Source organism: Caretta caretta, chromosome 9 (assembly GCF_965140235.1).
Source record: "Caretta caretta isolate rCarCar2 chromosome 9, rCarCar1.hap1, whole genome shotgun sequence".
Classification (NCBI taxonomy): Eukaryota; Metazoa; Chordata; order Testudines; family Cheloniidae; genus Caretta; species Caretta caretta.
Window position 1 is genome coordinate 40064063 of NC_134214.1, and position 20591 is coordinate 40084653.

General features: G+C 40.9%; 1 protein-coding gene across 3 annotated transcripts in view; it reads left to right on the forward strand.

Annotated features, from left to right (window-relative positions):
• SPSB4 (splA/ryanodine receptor domain and SOCS box containing 4) overlaps nucleotides 1–20591 on the forward strand; it is a 326063-nt gene that overhangs the window by 110462 nt on the left and 195010 nt on the right. The gene's annotated exons all lie outside the window — the stretch shown is intronic.

Below are 20591 nucleotides of genomic sequence, written 5' to 3' on the forward strand. Positions count from 1 at the left end.
TTGATATCTGATGCTGGGGGGCAGTGGCAGCGGTATGATTAATAAAGAAATTGACCATTCCTTTCAAGTCCATGCTCCTTATTTGCCAAATCCTACCATTTACTACCTAAAGGTCAAGGAAATAAACTGGTGTTCGACTGGTAGCTTTTCCTCAGTTGCAGACTTGCTTCAGTAACATGTAGAATTTCTTAGTCTGTCCAAGGGCTTGACATGGGTTCTTCCCATAGCATTTTAATTATACTCCTTTCACCCTAAATTATACAATAAACATCAAAGTCAGAAACAGATATTTACATATTGTTTCATTTTCCCTCTTTATTTAACTAAAGGATTAGATGAGACTGAGATTTGGAAGCAGAGCTGATAAAGTATCCCAAAACCTTTTCTGTCCATATTCACTCCAAAAATTGAATTCATGTTGCCTGCATTTTGAGTGCCTTTTGTGTTTGATTTCTCTGAGTATTCAGTGAATGAGTTGACCAGCAACAATATTCAGGATTTAACCAAATAATATTAATGCAAATAATTGACAGAATGCAAGTTTTGAATCGGTTAACCAGAGCATTTGCGTTGGAAACAAACTTGGGCTCAGCTGCACTGAGCCAATGAGCAGGCTTGCAAATTCAAGATGAGTTCATTCCTGTAATACAAATGGATTCCAGTTGTTCACTCCTTTATCTGGGTGTGACTCTGATGATCTACTCAGGGAGTTCCATTTGTATGAACACACTGGGTGTCCATTTTTGTATAAATTGTTTAGCTTTTTGAAAAGTGGTACAGGGAAGAGAGAAACTGATTTCAGACTTCAGAGGAACAGCCGTGTTAGTCTGTATTCGCAAAAAGAAAAGGAGTACTTGTGGCACCTTAGAGACTAACCAATTTATTTGAGCATGAGCTTTCGTGAGCTACAGCTCACTTCATCAGATGTTTACCGTGGAAACTGCAGCAGACTTTATATACACACAGAGAATATGAAACAATACCTCCTCCCACCCCACTGTCCTGCTGGTAATAGCTTATCTTATCTTGATTTCAGACTGTTGTTCCTATAGGGCTAGATCATAAGTTTACTTTCTGCCTTGAATAAAGGTTAGTGTTTAGCTTTGCTTCACCAAGAGCAAACTGGGGAGCGAATTAAAACTGTCTTTCCTTGTTCTAGGTCTACATTAGTAGCCTATTACTCATTCCTCAGTACTGGCTTAGCTGTGAAGAGGGTGAGACAAGGCCCTGGCCCTGCCCATCTAACTACAAAAGGAAGAGTAGAAGCACCACAAAAGCAGTTCTTTCCTTTGCTCTATGATGCATGGGGGGGGGGCTGTGGGGGAGGCGGGAAGAATCCATTCAGCAAGGAACATTCTTACTCACAGTAAGTATAGGAGACACAGTGATATATTGGCTTGATGTGTAATATAGGCTTGGGAACATATTATCCTTTACATCCCTGGAGTCAGTGGACTAACACTGGGGTAAGTGAGAAAAGAAATAAAAAAAACTGTTTCCTCAACTTCTCTGAGCAAAGTGAGTGTTTGAAATAAGCATATAGATTTGCTTTCTCTGAGCTGGTACCACATTTCTTCCACATTTAGATTCTTATCCTGCTTCCACTAATACCTAAAATTAGGTACTGTGAGTAGTCCCATTGCTTCAAAAAGATTATTTATCACCGCAGGTCAGTGTTTTCCCCAGGAATTGAAATTAGGAGGGGTGTTCAAATTTATGGGGGGGTGGAAGGGGTCAGGGCCAATGAGGGATGAGACTATGAGGATGAAGGTGGGCTGTATGGCACCATAATAAAAACTGAAAAATGTTTCATGACCATTTTATTAGATTTAACTCATGTTTTAAAATCATTACACAAATTAATGTTGGCTACTCAAGCCTTCTATGAAGCACAACATCTACATCCTTCTTGGTTTCTTGTTATAATTTTGCAGAACTCCGTTAATGAACTTCTTGAATGCAATGTGTTCATCTTTGGTGGCTTCTCGTGTCCAGTACTTCCATTCCTTCAACTGATATGCTTATTCGTTCATTCACGTGATCAGGCAGAAAGCGACCTCTTTCAGAACACAAAATTCTGTTCAATGAAGAAAAAGAACGCTCAGCTATAGCTGTTGTGACTGGGAGTAGCAAGAGATGAATTCCTACTTCTTTCATCCCAGGAAACATAGCATAAAGATCGGGTTGAGCCACTAGTGATGATAAAAAAGAAGTTGAAGTCAAATCTTCATTTATTCGTCATATGATATTCCACTCTGTGTTCAAATTCTCTATTCTGTCCTGAGCAGATGGCAGCCCCATTGCTGGTAGTGCCTCACTCCACTCAACTGTTATGTTTTATACGACAGGGATCTGTAAAAGCTACATAGAGGTTGATTAGAATCTAGAAGTCGCTGTTGTAAATTTTTAAGAATCAAGTCTGTGTACTTTTTCAGTTGTTTTAACAAACACTTCTTGTCCTCTTCACTTAAGGATTCAACATAAATGCCTTCATTAGTCAACTTCTGGACTGAAGTCTTTGCTTCTCCCAGTACTTTTTCAACGGATAGCTCTCTGATTGATCCAAATTTAGCTTCTATTGCTGGACAAAGATCTACTACTGTTGAAGCAGATGCCTGGATGGCATTGTTTAATGACCCAAGTGGTTTCAACAGTAGACTTACGAGAGAGAATGGCAATAGTCTTCTCTGAACATAGTAGCAAAAATAATCCACCAGCCTCACTACTTAGATCCATCCCATCTTGGTAGATACTTTCCAAACTCAGTAATAATGGCTGGAGTAATTTTAAGACAACAGCCAAGGATCGCTCATGAGAAAGCCACAGGGTTTTCCCAGGTTGGACTAATTTGAACTTCAGTCCCAGTGTATCTTCTATATTTTTCAAGATATTCTGGACTCTTGCTGAAAAAAGAATATAATGAAGACATTAAATTTATAGGTTTTTTTAAATGTCTTTTGAAGAGTCTGCAGCTTGTACTAGCGCTAGTTGGAGTAGATGGCCTCGGCAATGTGTATAGGAGAGATTAGGGTTACACTTTTTTCTGAACAAAGCTTGTGCTCCACCATGTCTTCCAGAGAAGTTTGCAGCTCCATCAAATGCACAACCAGCCATCTGTTTGGGGTCCAATTGACAAGCATTTAACTTTTCTAAGATGTGGGTTGTCACAGATGCAGCCTATGTGTCTTCTATAACTTGAACATCTAGAAATACATCTACTGGCCTACCACTGACATCAAGATGACATACACAATGACTTAATACCTGATGCCCATTTGCATCGGTGCATTCATCAGCCATGTATGCAATTTTTTTGAATGTGGTGAGAAAGTTCTTCACTTTTTCAACTGTTGAATCTTTCACTGTTGCACCACATGCGTCTAGCTAGTCAGTTGAGTTTCTTGCGGAAAGATAGCGAGCATTTGCTTGTCTTGTTCAGAACCAGTGTTCAACTTCAGGATGAACAAGTGACAATGCACTTAACATTGGCCTCCAGTTTGTAGTGTGTGGTATCTCTTGCTTAAATAGAAAGTATGATGCCACAGCCATGTTTGTTTGCATGAACTGTGTTGTGTCTCCAGCATTCTTAACAGCCTCATTAACACTCACCAGTGTTGTCCTTGATCAGTGGAGACTCAGAGTTCAGAGGTGCTTTCACATGAGTTCACCTCCCAGGTGGGGGGCAAAAAGGCACCTTGCTCGTTCACTCCATCTCTCTGTTGCCAATGGTCCTGCGCCGTCACCTTCTGCCACCACTTGCCACTGTGACCTCTGCGAGTTGGTCTCTTGAGGTTCCACCCAGCTCTCAGTGATTTCAGCTGAGCTCTCAGTGAGGGAACCTCGCTGCTAATGCAGATTGGGACGTCTCTTCCACAGAAACACTGTCCCACAGTAGGTCTAAGCACTTAGACCTGATTATCAGTGATTTCAGATGTAGTGGTCACTTAACAAAACAAAAGACTATCTATGGAGCCTAATCAGCTCTGTCTTTAAACTGTGGAGAGGGGCAGGTCTAATAGTACTTGTGACTCAGGCAGACGATCATGCAAAACACTTGTCCCCACTCTCTCTCTTGGTGTCCTCAATCAGCACAGGCTAAGTACAGTTCTACTGCCCTTTACTCATACAATAAGAATAACTACATTTCATGGCCCCCACCCCCCCACATTCAAGTGATTTGTAACCCAACCCCAGCCAAAATTTATCACTTGGGCAACACAGCTCTGTTTGCTGGATACCTAGGCAGATTAGCTATGAATGTAAATACAATCTGATCCTGAAGCCTTTCCCCCAGCCCCCAGCTCATCACTAGCTGTCAGGGAGAGCTCATTTAGGTTTTGCTTACGAATCATCATTTGAAATTATTAGGTTGGCCAACATCACCAAAATGAATGCACTGACATTGTCGTAAAAACAAAAGTTGTATAAGGAAGCTAGTCTATGTTCATACTTTTCAAATCTATTATACTTTTTCCGATACACGTATTTTATCATACACTGTATATGCTTTTAAAGTGTGTATTAATGTTTCAATTTCAGTTCAGGTTTCCAAACAATCACTAAATTGGCAACACTGCATGTAACTAGTTCACAAAACTGGGGGAGGGGGGCGGGTGGGGCGTGTTGGGGAAATTCAGGGCTGGGGGGTGAAATCCCTGCTGCAGGTCGACCTCCGACATCTACAAATGCAATGCCCTTTCACACTGAAAGCTCTTTATCTCATCTTCCTTGACCTTTCAAAGAGCTCCAGTAATTGGAAATTAATCTGAGTGTTAAACTGGGTCCTTTTAGACCAGATGGCTGTCTCAGCTAGACCAGGCAATTTGATTGCTTTTTTATGTTTCTGTAAACAGCTTTTTGTTTAATCAGACACTCTCCCTCTCCCCCTCCTTTATATCACAGGTTAGAAGGACCCAGAGGAGCTTTTAAAATAAACCTACAACGGATAAGTCAGGTTTACATGAAAACAGGTATTTATTTATACTTGTATCAAGACAACAGCCTGTAAAGCTTTGATTTTCAGGTTCTGGTTGTTTACTGGCCAACCTTTCATCCTCAGTGCTGCAACCTGAAAGGCTTCTTATAGTTATTTGTTTATTTCTATTTTGCCTCTTTATTCATTTAATTCTCAGTTGTTACAACTATTTTTCATAGATCATCATAGATACACAGGATGAGACTATCACTCACCCAGAACACCAGCTGTGCTGGCATAAAGTGAGCTCTTATTTCCCTGTGCAGTCTCCTCACTTTGCAGCTCACAGGATGGGAAATAAAGTAGCAGGGCTGCTACTTGCCCTCCCTTAAAGCTGGGTGGGTAGGGAGGAGGTAGGTAGAGCATTGACTTTGCCCCCCAATTTGCCAGTCAGTGTGGAAGAGGAAGCAATCAGTGTCAGATGAAGAACTGGTATAACACCAAAAGACCCCGGTTGGGATTGAACCCCGGGGTCTCTGGAGCTTAGTGCATGTGCCTCTACTGCATGAACTAAAAGTCAACTGGCTGTTAGCTAAGGCTGTAGAGCAAACTCATTAATCTCTCTCTCTAAGTGGTCTTGGTGCCACTAGCTGGGACAGAACACCACACCCAGGAGGTGTGTAGGTTACACTGGCACAGATTATTTCCCTCTTGAGGCATTGGGACAACGTTAGTTCTGTATAAATATTAGGGCTTCTCCACATGGACACGTTGTGTGCAGCAAGCCAGGGGGGTAAATCTGCCATGCAGTAACTGGCCATGTGGACCCTGCTCCCGCACGCTAAAAGTTTCATACTGCGCTCTGACCTCTTCCTGTGTGGAACTTTCAGTGTGCAGTAGCAGGTTCACATGGCCAGTTAGTGTGTGGTAGGCTAGCGTGCTGTAGATTTACACCCAAGTTTGCCACACACTAACTAGCAAGGATTATGTTTTGAAATTCACATCTGTTCTGTGGTTGTTACATTGCCAAATAAGGAGAAAATCACGATGCTACCCTTTTTTTTCAGTCTGTAACTATGCCATTTCAATAGCATTGTCATGGCCTCTACCAGAGAGTGACAGCCAGGGCCTTTGTCTCAGTCCTCCGCTTGCTGTAGAGACTTTGTGTCCCCTCTGACTTCCTCTTTAGAACCCATCCACTGTAGTGGCTGCATCTAGGGCTCTGAAGCACCTCTCCCTGTCCCACAGAGATTCACCTCTTGCTCAAGGGTCCCCACATGGTCCTTTCCCTCATTCCACAGGATGGCTTATCCCTGTGCTTTGGTGCTATTCTTTTGTCCCCGTCTCTTGTAGTGGTCCCTCAGTCCTCTTGTGGCCCAGGAGAAATGTGGCTTCTGAGAGAGGTGGAAGTGGATGATTGCTGGGTAGTAGCTGTGCGAGATGGAGTGAAGGGAAAGAAGAGTTGGGTTAGGGAAAGGATGAATGTTTAGGTGAGGGGGAGAAATGAGAGAGTGTATGAGAAAGTGAGGGGCAGAAAATATATGGATGGAAACAAGGAGGCAAAGAACAAGCAGATATCAAAGTGTCGGAGGGAAAAAGAGAAAATAGAAGCAAGGATAACTTTAAGGGTTAAAAAAAGCAGGAGGGAGAAAAGAGCAGGAAATAAAGTAGGAATTTGTGCAAACGAGATATCCAGTAGGACTTTAAGTAAGATGACAGGAGATGATGTGAGAGGGACAACGGTGGAGTATACAGAGCTGTTTTGTTTCTGCATTTTCTCCTGAGCACTGTAAACTAGGGCCTTGAGCACCATGGGGCAAATCTGTAATGATTAGATCAGGGGTCGGCAACCTTCGGCATGTGGCCCATCAGAGTAATCCGCTGGCGGGCCGTGAGGCATTTTGTTTACATTCACTGTCTGCAGGTGCAGCTCCCAGTGGCTGCAGAGACATACTGGCTGCCGCTTCCCACAGTTCTCATTGGCTGGGAACGGCGAACTGCAGCCACTGAGAGATGTGGTGGGACCGTGCCTGTGGACGGTCAATGTCAACAAAATGTTTCACAGCCTGCCAGCGGATTACCCTGATGGGCCGCATGCCAGAGGTTGCCGACCCCTGAATTAGATGATTTGTCCGTACTGTCGGTGCAGGCTCAGTAAACATGCAGAGAGGACCTTGCTCTTGGCTGTCTAAAAGTGTCCGCTAACAAAGCTACTAATTTTGAATGTTTTATAGGTGTAAACTAACATCCACTATGAGCTACATTAATTTCTTAGTTTACTGTAAAAATCCTTATAATTAGTGTGACATAGCCACTGAAAGTCTTAAATATCTTAGCATGGTACTGAATCAGTGACCCTGTCATTTTACTTCTAAATTATTGAATTATGTCCTGCTAGCAATTTATTTGTTTATATTCAGGCTGTCAATTAATCGCCCTTAACACTGCGATTAACTGAAAACAAAGGAAGGGAGGCATCGGTGGCAAGGGGGCTGAAGCCCCGTCTCAGAACGCTGTGGGAAGGGCGGGGTGGAGCCCTGAGCAGGGCTGAACCCCAGAGCCTCCAACCTCAAGCCTGTATTTGAAAATATACAAAATATCAACAAATATTTAAATAAATGGTATTCTATTATTGTTTAACAGTGCGATTAAAACCACGATTAATCGTGATTAATTTTTTTAATTGCTTGATAGCCCTAGTTTAAATGTTTTATTTTAACAGACTAGGGACGAATTGTGTGTGTGTGTGTGTGTGTGTATTCTTCACTATGCCAGCACTACTGATCACAGAAGAGCCATCAGAAGAGCTTCGAAAGAGTTTTGATACAATGAATGTAAGACACAGTTGCATTTTAATGCAGTAACATTGTACAGCCAGTGGGATGATAAACACACACCATATGAAGGTCCAGATTCCTGTCCTTGTGTGGTGGCCTTGTTGATTGCATCTAGTAAATCACAAGATGACACGGTATACAGTCTATATATGTTTTTGGATAGACTGAAATAAAGTAGTTTCTATACTATTGATTACCCCCAGCCTCACCTAGCAATGGCTTTGATATCTCTGGTGATTATTATGTGTATAGCCAACATCAAGTGTACAATGATAGATTATTATTGATTTTATAACTTACATTTTTATGCTGTCCATCACCGTAGTATCTGGTGCCTTGTGAGGCAGGAGTTGTGACACTCAAGATTTTAATAAACTCCTGTGTGGCTTTGCAGCATTACCAATTAGTTGGGAACCAAGATTTAGTCAGTCAAAAAGGCCTGTGCAAAGAGGTTCTGCTTACTGTTCTTCTAAATGGGCCAGGTTTGTGGTTAGTTGTGCAGTAGTTCCACAGCTAAACCAGCAGTCAGATAGGCGTGAGTTCAACCATTCTGTATAGCTCACCAGTTATCTCTGGGTTTTTTTTTTCTTTTCAATTGTTCCATCCTACCAATTAATGATTGCATCAACATTAATTTCCTTGGCCAGTTTGTCAGGATTACCTGAAAAAAAGCTTTCAGAGTTTGCTGACTTTGGTTTATGGCTGAAGTTGGGTGTTTACATTGTTCCAGTGGAGTTGCCTAACTTAACTGCATGATGTGTTACCAGGTGGGAGTTTCCAGATAGAAAAGCTGACTGCTATCTTGGCTAGGATATAAAAGAGCATTACTTTTCTTCTCTCCACCACTTCCCTTAAAAGCAGTAACCTTTCATCCTCAGGAATACCACATTATCAGGGCAATGAACTTTAAAGAACTAACAGCTTTTAGGTTCTGCAAAACCTGATTTATGGTTCATTTGCAGGTGTGGCATAATGTGAGAAATAAATATAAAATCTCTCACTAAAATTACTGCTGTGTTTGATTGGTAGGGAAACAGAGCTGCTTTAGATACTCTCCATAATTACAAGTGACATCAGTCAAACTAAATTAAAGGAACCCTGCAAAGATAAAAACCATACCTATATGGAATGTAAGTATATGAGTAAATAATGTATAATTAGTATAACATTCCCTTTGTACTTCAAATCCTTCAGCTTTTAGAGTAAAACCCAGACCTATAGCATTTAATCCCTGAAATTAGCTAACTTCAGTGTTTAAATGCAATGGGTCTGGGTTTGACTCTGTTTGCTGTTGTCTGAAAAGACTGAAGGGAGCTGAAATACGGAAAGGGGAATGTCATACTAAGCAAATAATACTTAAGATCTACCGGTCATTAGCAAAGGGAAATATCCCCACACAATTACATAGTACAACATATTTGTTTACTTAAAAACATTTTAAACAATGCCTGAAATACTTTACAAAGTAACTATTTATTAAAACAAAACTCTTAGTACAACTATCAGTACTGTCCTTCCTATGCAGACTTTGTTTATTATTTGTACTTTCACACTCCTAATATTTTTGCTTATGTGGTGTGTGTTCATGGAACATGCCACCTTCCCAATTCTCTGTTTATCCCTTCTTGGCTCATGGATATCTGATGGATTGATATGTGTTTGAAAACTGTGAAGTCATGCCGTGTCAGTCTCCCCACCAAAGTTTCTTATGAAAAAGTTCTACAGAAATTAAAATGGATTAAACCGTTAGCGTGTAATAGAAATTTCATAGGGATCTGCAGATGGTACCCCAAAAATGTGGAATTTCAGTAGAGCATAATACCTGTTTTATAAGTCTTGAACCATCATATGGAATTCTATGGCATGGATATCATTTTCTGTTACATTCTATAGGATGGTTTATAAACAATAAACCTATATGCCATACAATTTTATCCAGTAATCTCAGGCCTGATGACTTGTGATTGAACTAGCACATATCCTTGAGAAAGAGAGTCAGTTATGAGTTTGAGTCCAAAATGAGAGAATTTACCATAACCCTTAGTAAACTGTTCCAGCAGTAATTACCCTTATAGTCACACAGTTTCTTCCACAAAACTGAAAGATCAAGGGTAAAATTTGCAGTCACTATGTGACTTAGAAGCCTAACTCCTCTTTTCAAGAGTGACTTTGGCACTTCAGGAGCTTTTGTCCTATTTACATTCAATGAGACTCAGGCCCATTTTTGTTTTTTAGTTTATATAATCCTTCCAATCAGCCATCTTTGCTATATTTAGATCCCATCCAGCTCCCATTGAAGTTAATGAGGATTTTTGAATTGAGATCTCATGTGAAATGCTTCTTCCCCACACCCTTTTCATTAGATTTTTTTTAAAGTCCCTAAATAATGTAAGAGTTCATTTTAAAATGTTTTATTGAATGTGAATGCATGTATTGTGATGCCAGTTGTCTAATCAGGAATACTATTGATCTTGTTCTTATGCCAACAGAATTGTTCTGCTTCCTCTGTGTTTTCTTCACCTTCAGTATCCGCTGAGAGTGACTCCATTATCTAGAGCCACATTAATTTATAGGTTGAAATACAAAATGTCTGACTTAAGGTTCTCCTTTGTGAAACCTTGCTTAAACTACAGTTTAATGGGGGGTGAATTTTTCCAGTGTGTATAAATAATGATGGGCCAGTCAGGTGTGGGAAGGAGTATTATCTGAAATGATTTTAAACCCCATGCTGCAATTTAATCTGATCTCAGTATCAATGCTGAATCTTTTTTCACTGTTAAATTGCAAATAAAAAACTCACGTGTTTTCATTTGTCTGCAGTAAATGACTCAAAGCAGTTCCCTCTAACTCTCTTTCCTTCTTGTCTTGATTACCCAAATCTGAATCCTTAGCACAGAGGGGCAGATTGTGATAGCCTTACCCATAATTGTCCTGCCTGATCGAGAAAAGCCCTTAAGCATGTGCTTAAATGTAAATAAGTGAATACGTTTTCAGTTAATCATGTGTCACAAATTGCAGGGTCAGAAGGGACCACCAGATCCTCTAATCTGAACTCCTCTACATCATAGACCACTAAACACCACCTAGTACCCCCACACCAAGCCCAATAACCAAAATTAGATCAAAGTATTTAAGGAGACTCAGATCCCTCAGGAGGCTAAACTATTATGTGCCACCGGCAGAGAATAGGAGGGACTGAGGTGCCACCAGTGACCAAGGCCCTCGCAAAGGCAGGGAATTGATAAAGTGAGATATATGCAGATAATCCTGCCAAGTGATCCAGGCCCCTTGGTGTGGGAGGGGATTGCCTTCCTCTGTAGCTAGGGTCCTGCTAATCTGACCTTGGGGAAAATTCCTTCTTGACCCTCAATAGGGTGATCAGTTAGCTGAGCATGTGAGCAAGAACCTCCAGCCAAGCACAGGAGAAGGAATTCAGAACCACTTCAGAGCATTGGCCCACCATGTCCAGTGTCCAATCTCTAGCCACAGCCATCTCTGATGCTTCAGAAGGAGACAATAAAAACCAAACAGAATACATGGGGTGGAAAAAAAATTCCTTCCGGATTCCTACTGATGACTGACAGGTGCCCCGAAGCACGAGATTTTAGGAATATGTGACAGGAACTGGAAGGGACCATTCAGGGTGGTTGAGCTCAGCCCCCGTGAGGCTGTTCCAGAACCTTGCTTGTCAGATGGCTACAAAATGTATTTCTCTCCTAAATTTATTCATTGACATTTTATACCAATTTGTTCTTGTGCCAACGTTGTCGTTAGCTTTAATAGCTCTTTTCTCGCCCTGGCTTTTACCCCTATATATATTTATAGAGAGCAATCACATCCCCTCTCAGCCTTCGTTTTCTAGCCAAAGAAGCCAAGCTCTTTTAGTCTCCTGTCATAAGATAGGCCTTCCATTCCCCTGATCATCCTAGTACCCCTTCTCTGCACCTTTTTTAGTTTGAATTCATATTTCTTGAACATGGGTGGCATACTTACGTGAATTGGAACCAGTGAGGGACCTCACTCCTTAGAGTCCTGCTGACTTCATTGGAGCTACTTATGGACTAAGGTACTGCTCAATGTGACATGGGTGGGAAAATCTGGTTTTTAGTGAACTACAATAGCTTTATACTCTTACATAAAAGTTTTGCCAGCTTTTCAAATGCAAACCAGTTAACACTGGCTGTCATGTACATCTCATACACTGTAGGTTGCAGGCTGCTACTAGCAGGCTGGCTCTTTTAGCAGATATGGACTGTCGACCTAGCTTCCTTTCCAGAGAGATACAGCAGAGATGTGTTCACTTGAAGACACTTTAATGCACTGTCCAGAATGTCTGTTGTGACCTTTAGGTATGTTACACATGGCTCCACCTAGTGGCTGTACAGTAAAATACAGTTTAGCATTCCATTACATCTCTCCTTCTAAGTTTTACATTCCTACCATTTACAAAATGTACACTACCATGCTATTTTTAAAGTTCAGTATGGCTCAGTCTGTTGTCTCTGTATCATATTCATTTTCTAATTGTATGACCTGAACATGTAAGATCTTCGTCATCTGTCTGTCCATTAGTTACAATGACTAGCTGTGGTTGGTCTGGAATCTTTGTCGTCTTCTTATTATTCTGCATCTGCCATCTGTAGAGTTTATTCTGGTTGTTCTTTATGAGGAATAAGTTGTAGTTGTTGATGGTTTCTGTTGAACTCTCCACTGTCGGTCTCGATCAGATATGATCTAGGCAAAGAATACTTTTTCTATGACAGCTGGAGTTGTCCATCCTTTTTCTCCATCCAGTTTGACACATACACAGTGACCAGATTCTGGACCCAAAATTCTTTTAGTGCGTGACATCTGTTATAAAAGTGTTCGTAAGCTCTTTTTGCCTTTTTATCCAATTTAGTTACTCTATATGTCTGGCAACTTTGGAGATAACTACTGTTCCAACTGTGGAAAAGAAGCTGTGAGTTGTCTTCCTATCAGGAGTTGTGCTGGACTATATCCAGTGTCTGCTATTGGTGTTGATCGATAGCTCAGAAGAACAAGGAATGGATCTTCCTGATGTAGGATTTTCTTGGGTGTCTGTACAGCTTTTTCAGCCTCTCCATTCACTTGTGGGTAATGCTAGCAATATGATCAAAATAATATTTTGTTCAGAATGACTTAAATTATACTGCAGGGAATTGTGGTCTGTTGTCTATCACTAGTTCTGGAATATTCAAGTAAGCAAAAGTGTACTTCAGTTGCACAATAACATTGCCACTTGTTATGTCTTTCAAGTACATTCTTTCTATATACCTGAAAAAATATGCCACTATGACTAGGTAAGGATGTCCTCTGAATTCACATAAATTTGCAGCTAGTCTCTTCCAAGGTACTTCTGGTAGAAGTGGTTGTATACAGTATGGTTCTACATGGTCTCTGAAGCTCATTTGTACTGCATCTCCTTTCAAAAGTCCAATATCATCAAATACTACGTTGAGTTTTTCCACCTTTTTCAGTAGGCCCAGCCTGGCTGCTACATTGTGGCTGAGAAGGTTGTTGGTCTTTGATCTTTAGCTCTCATGCATTCTGAATGCATAGCTTGTGTCCTTTGCAGTGATGTTGTAGCTGTTTTGGTCCCAGGATGTTATAGAGACTTGGTGGGTGAGGTAATATCGTTTATAGCTTTTGGCATTTTAAGTTGTTTCTGTGGTGAACTGACCTATGCAGTTTAGAATCATTCAGGGCTAAGCAAGGCAAGACTGTTAGGTGATTTCATGAATGTTCAGTTTCATTCTCCAGGCAGGCCCTGTATCATCACACATGTTTTTGACTGTCTGTAATCTAATCATATTTAGTTCTCTCATTGCCTTTGTGTCCATATTTTATGGATTTACTTCACCTTTATTTCACTTCACACATCCTGAGCTATAAAATTTTTCCACATCTTGTACATTTATTCTGAAAGGCTCTGTAGTTTGCCTGGAGTTTGTCCCTCTTAGCCTCAAGGGCATTATGCTAATTAACTATAGCACTCATGCTGTATCTGTTCACAGCTTTTAATCTAGTTTCTTGCTTTTCAGATTTGTCAAACTTGTTTTGCCATTTCACAGGTTCAGACTGTTTTGCTATTTGGATAGCTGTGTTTAGGGTTAAATCTGTCTTCAGCGGTAATTTCTGGGAAAGGTTCTTGTCTGCAAGACCTATGATTAACCATCTCTGATATTTTCATGGTTTGCATTGCCAAAATCACGATTTTTCTGACACTGCATGCAAAATAAAAGACTTAGTATTTTTTCTTGTTTCTTGAATTCTTTGGTAAAACATGCTCTTTCATAAGCCATATTTCTCTGAGATGTAAAGTGTGCATCAGACATAGCCAGAACCCTGTCATTGTCATCTTTGTGGTTGTCTTCAGTAAAGTCAAAGGATTTAACGTTATACTCTGCTTGCTTTCTCGTAGCATATATTAAAGATATCTGAATATCTCCAGTTTTCGTGTGGAATTTTGTAGCAATTTTAAATCTTGAAAAATACTGTCTCCAGTTTGTCCATTGTGAAGGTTTGTCAAAACTGAAATTATCTGGGGCATTGAAGAGTGGCATGTTGATGAGATATTGCAGCCTTTGTTGTTGTTGGGTTGTGGCTTTTTTTGTTTTGTTTTTTGGTCTGCAACCTTTGTTGCTGTTTTCCTTATGTTTCTGATGTCCTCTGGCACTGGCTTATTTCTGATACCATGTCATGGACACCTTGTACACAGAAGGTTGCACAGCTTCTGCTAGCAGGTCATGCTCTTGGACTGGCGACAGAGCTTCCTTCCCAAAGAGATACACCAGACGTGTGTTCACTTCAAGACACTTCAATGCACTGCCAGGAATAGCTGTTGTGAGCTGGTTAAATTATGTTATATATTGTGCCACATAGTGGCTGAATGGTATAATACAGTTTAGCCTTCCATTATACGAGTGCAGTGGTCATGACCCCCTTACCAGTAATGGAATGTGTCCGCTCTTACCTCCCCCCGCTTCCATTACTGCACAGTTGGCTCAGCAGAGGAGCTTTGGCTGAAAGGGGAGCTGGGGACAGAACTGGGGATAGGGGATCAGCTGGGGCTAAAGGCGGAGCTGGCCTGGAGGTGGAGAGGGAATGAGGGCAAAGCTGGGCTGGGGTTGGAGCAGGGGGCAGAGTGGAGCCGTGGCTGGGGCCAGAGCTGGGCTGAGGGTAGAGCGGAGCTGTGGCTGGGGCCGGAGCTGGGCTGGGGGCAGAGCAGGGCTGCTGCCGGGATGGAGCTGGGCTGGGGGTGGAGCAGGGCTGGGTGGTACTTTCTTCCTGTCCCCTATGGGGGCTGATCCGGGCCCTGCAGCACACCTCCCCAAACATTCCTCCTCGCCCACGTAGGGGACCAGTATCCCATAGTTTGGCGACCAATGCACTAGTGAGTACCATGATATGGAAGTAAAAATAGCCTTTGTTACTTTAAATAAATTAACCAATTCCCAAAAGTGTCTATGTTTTTTTAATGGGCACTTAAACTCTGTATCAGGTTTTACAATAACATACATTTCCTAGTAATGCCATCTATAGGATAGTTCATGTGTAATTTTGGTAATATTTCATACATTATGTGGTTGCTGCTTCTGAGTTCTCTGCCAATCAGTGTATAACACAATAAGATAATGTACTCGTATCTCACCTCAGGAAATGTCTGTTTTCGTTCTGCCCTAAGCCACAACTAAAAAGAAATTGTCTGGTCTTATCCTAATGCTTGACAGAGATTAATCTAAATTAAAAAAAAAAAAAAAAACCACCTCAGCAATTTAGAACCAATCATATTTGCTGTCCTGGGGGCTTCATTTTTGCAGCCTGAGGGCTTCATTTAGAACCAGTCATATCTGCAGTCCTGGGGGCTGGAAAAGCTGGCTTTTATATTCCAGGTAGTATTTCAAGTAGCAGTAGAGCTCCGTGAATAATTCACAAAAAATAATTTATTCAAAATGTTGCTTTTTTTAATGTTTGTTCATTGTCCTTAAAAAGACTGTAGAATTCTCAGACTTATTAATTATTTGAAACGATTCCCAGATTTCTTCAGCAAATAATTCTGGCTTACAGGTCACCTGGTGAGCAGAGCAGTATGTTGTGAATATTTGCTGGTCACACTGTGTTGACTTGGGCCCCTGTTTTGCAAGTTGTTTGAAGCAGGTAGACCTCTGCTTTATACTCTTATATGAAGGTCCAGAAGGATTGACATTAAAGTGAGACTACAAATGTGCTTAAAATTAAATATGTTATGTAAGTCTTTGCAGGATAAGGCCTTAGTTGCATAAATCAAATGATAGTATTTTCTGTTATCAGATTGGATAACTTTCCAACACCATGCAAATTTCTAACTGAATATACAGTTCAAAACTTACTTTCAACAAATATTTGAGCTTTGAAGCTTAAAAGTCACTTTTCAGAAGTATTAGCATGACCAAACCTCGAACATTTGAATGTTTGCAGACATCAGACCAATGAGTTGTGGACTCAAGTAGAAATTGCTTCTGTGTTAATTACTTTTCATTAAACACTCAGAACCTGATCTGCATCCCACTGAATCCAGTGGAAGTCTTTACTCAGGCCCCAGTTCTGTGAGGTTACACTCTATGCATGTGTGTAGTCCCACTGATGTCAATGAGAGGACCTGTGTGCATAAAGTTGAGAACGTGTGTGTGTTTTAAGGATCAAGGTCTTGGTGTTATTTGGCAAGGGTTTGTGGGGCATTGCACTGTACCCAGAACTAGCAAGTATTTATTGCTTCATAAACACCCCCATCCCAAACAGAAAGCAGCTAAAGCAAATTCTTGTCACAGACATGCATCTTCTGTTAATTTTCCATTTTGAGGAAGCAAGGGAAACTTTATTGCATTCTTGTAGCACAGATTTTACATTGAGCTAGTCAGAGAGGAGCATGGCAGTTGGTCCCACAGGATTGCCAAGATACTGTAGAGCCGAAGAATAGTATGCATGCGTGGGGGTGAGGGGACAGGAGGAGGGAGGCCTTTGCACAGCTTGCTAAAGCCTGTATAATAAGAATAACAATGTATGTTTGGTATCCCATTTAAGATCAATTGATTTCCTCTCCTAGCAGATTGGGCAGATTGTTCCATCTGCTAGGCAACTACTAAAAGAATGAATTTAGAAACAAGATGAGTTGTGCATTATTTTAAAGCATGATCAGTGGTCTTTATCTTTTTTAGGAAATTGAATTTTATGTTGAGATTGGAACTCTGCTTGAATGAAGTAGAGATGTATCTAAATCTTTTATTGGCAGAAAAAATATGAAGCAGTAAGGTGTTTTTCCTCCTTGTGAATACTGGCACTTATATCTTGCTTTTTATTTTCAAGTGTTTTACCAACATTAACTAATTAATCCTCACAACACTTTGGGTTAGGGAAATATTATTAGAGCTCAATGAAATATAAGTAGCAGGCTATGGGTGAGTCAGAGAAATGTCTGGCTTCAGATTTTCAAGTTTGTGGAAGTAGAATAGCTTTATGAAATCTTGTGTGTACATTTTTTTTCCTTTATGAATATTGTGAACACTTGCATATTTTGTGGCAAAGTTTTGATTGCTTTTTCTGATTTTGGAGTTTGGTTGGAGGATTATATAAATCATATGTCACTTTACTGATTGGCTGAATCTACCCAGTATTATAAGGAGTCTATCAGACCCATTTTGACACATTGTATGAGGCAGTGGCTGTGTTTTGTCTGCTGTCTCTACGACAATCTGAAAATAATCTTAGTAGCCACAGAGAATGGTTCTGCAGTGCTCACTGCTGTCTGAATGCCTGTTTATTGCCACCATTCACAAAGACCATCCAGGATTTTGGTGGAGCAAAGCATGATGTCCTCTGAAATCTCCAGAGTTCATTGTGGTCCATCCTCCAGAGAGGTAGCGGACCATTAATACTTCCCTGCTAGAAAACAATATCAAGCAAGAATGTTGGCAGACTGAGTCTGTCATAGAGCATGTTGACTAGAAATAACTGCAATTTGCACTGACTAATACAGTATGTGGATTATTCTGATCTTGTAAATAATACCTTCATGAGAAGCAAGATACTCTCCCATTAGAAATAGTAGCATGACAGTCACTTATCTTCTTTTCGACATTCTGTAGCTAATAAATACATCAGTGTTTCCCAAACTAGGGCCGCCGCTTGTTCAGGGAAAGTCCCTGGCGGGCCTGTGATTTGTTGATCTGCCGTGTCCGCAGGTTTGGCCGATCGCGGCTCCCACTGGCCGTGGTTTGCTGTGCCCAGCCAATGGGGGCTGCGGGAAGTGGTGCGGGCCGAGGGACGTACTGTCCGCTACTTCCCGCAGCCCCCATTGGCCAGGCACAGCGGGAGCAGCAATCGGCCGAACCTGAGGACGCGGCAGGTCAACAAACCGTCCGGGCCCACCAGGGGCTTTCCCTGAATAAGCGGTGTCCCAAGTTTGGGAAATACTGGCCTAACTAATAGGTCATTGAATGTAAGCATGGTATTGTAATAATGCCAGATGACAGGAACTAGCCTGTGAGTAAAATTATCACTCTGTTCAGTACATTAGGGAGGTCAATTTGCATCATTCGTATTGTGCAAGTAAAAATCTGACCATATTTAAAAAGTCTTTCATGTTGGTGTGCACAGTGGTCTAAATTTCAGTTAGTGGAGTGATGTCTGTTACTTAATCTGGGGTGTGTGTGTGTTTCTAATCATGCTGGTGAAAATGAAAACATTTACACACAGATTAGCTGCAAATACCTTTGCTATAGAACAGTGATTTTCAACCTGTGGTCCGCAGACTCCAAGGGGGCTGCAGAGCACCTCAAAGGGGTCTGCAAAAGATTGTTGTTACCATAAAACAAGAGTTTTTCAACCTGTGGTCTGCAGTCCCCTGGCGTTCCGCAGACTATGTCTAAGATTTCCAAAGGGGTCAGCACCTCCATTGAAAATTTTTAGGGGACTGCAAGTGAAAAAAGGTTGAAAACCACTGTTATAGTATATTTAGAATTGATTGTGAAAGTTGTGGAGCAATAACCATTTAAAATTTCTTGGCCCTCCATACCTTGAGTGTTCACATGGTATTAGACTTATGGTATTAGCCTTTATTTTTTCTTGGCTGTCAATAAAAAATAAATGTGACATACTGAAACTATTTTAGACCTATAGTATATTAAATTGCCAAGTCTAACCTATTTGTGGGTTACATTTGGCATGCAAGTTGTACTTGTCATATTCTAAGAACTCACGTGTGATTATGCTTTCCTGAGCTGAGGGTTAGATGAAGATTAGTGAGAACATCAAAGCTGCAGTTAAACTGAAGAAAGATGAGTTTAAGCCAAGTCATTAGAGATCCCTTTGAAGTGATTACAGATTAAGCACTGTCTCTTTTAAGTGGGATACTTATCTGCCTTTCAATATTTAAGTAATAAAACACGACTGGCAGTGCTTTTCTGGGGGATTATGGCATGCCTCTGGTGTGTTGTAAGGCATGAGCCAAAGACCGAGTAACTTCAACTGCTGCAAACTGTAGTAATCACTCAAATGCAGTGCTGGACTATTTTACTGCTAGTATGAAATGAAAATTTTTAAAGGAGAAAAGGTCACACTGTGTATGTGTAGTAATTCAGTGGACAGTACTGTGACCCCACTGACAGCCAATCAGAAAATATCCTTTGGACTGGGTTGCAAAACCATTGTTAGTGATAGGGTTTTCTGAATTGGTAATTCTTCCGTTTTAGGATAGATAACGGACCCTTTCTTTTCCTTCGAAATATTTTAGTTACATTTTGTAGTCTATACGTTTAAAATGCACCCCATTACAAATTATCCCTCAAGAAAACCACTGTATTGCTCTTTTCTGTATGTCTATATATCTCACTGCATCACTGGTATTATGTAAGGCATGAATCTAACCTAATGTCTATCTTTACTCTTTAGGGTTTGCATTGTGAGGAAATAAATTTGAGCAACTTTTATGAGGATATGACATACACCATAATAATGTAAATTGGGTTCCATTAAAATCTCAACATTTACCACTGGGAACATTATTTCTGGACAATATCCTTGTGTAAGGATGGCAAGCTCCCTTCAGACAGTAGTTACCTGAAACTGTAAAGATTGATGGCCTGATAACTTAAAGGATCTGACTCCCCGCCCCTTAATTTCAATACTCTTTCTCAATAGAACCATCGGAGACAGGCCACATAAATGCTAGTGGCTGTGCAGCACCACAGGCATTAGAATAACGGAATGACAGGACTGGAAGGGACATCGAGAGGTCATCGACCTCAGTCCCCTGCACTCAAGGCAGGACTAAGTATTATCTAGACCATCCCTGACAGATGTTTGTCCTGCTCTTAAAAATCCCCAATGATGGAGATTCCACAACCCTCCCAGGCAATTTATTCCAGTGCTTACCCACTCTGACAGGAATTTTTTCCTCATGTCCAACCTAAACCTCCCTTGCTGCAATTTAGGCCCATTGCTTCTTGTCCTATTCTCAGAGTTTAAGAAGAACAATTTTTCTCCCTCCTTGTAACAACCTTTTAGGTACTTGAAAACTGTTATCATGTCCCTTCTCAGTCTTCTCTTCTCCAGACTAAACAAACCCAATTTTTTCAATCTTCCCTCATAGGTCATGTTTTCTAGACTGTTAATCATTTTTGTTGCTCTTCTCTGGACTTTCTCCAATTTGTCCACATCTTTCCTGAAATGTGGCACCCAGAACTGGACACAATACTCCAGTTGAAGCCTAATCAGTGTGGAGTAGAGTGGAAGAATTACTTCTTGTGTCTTGCTTACAATACTCCTGCTAATATGTCCCAGAA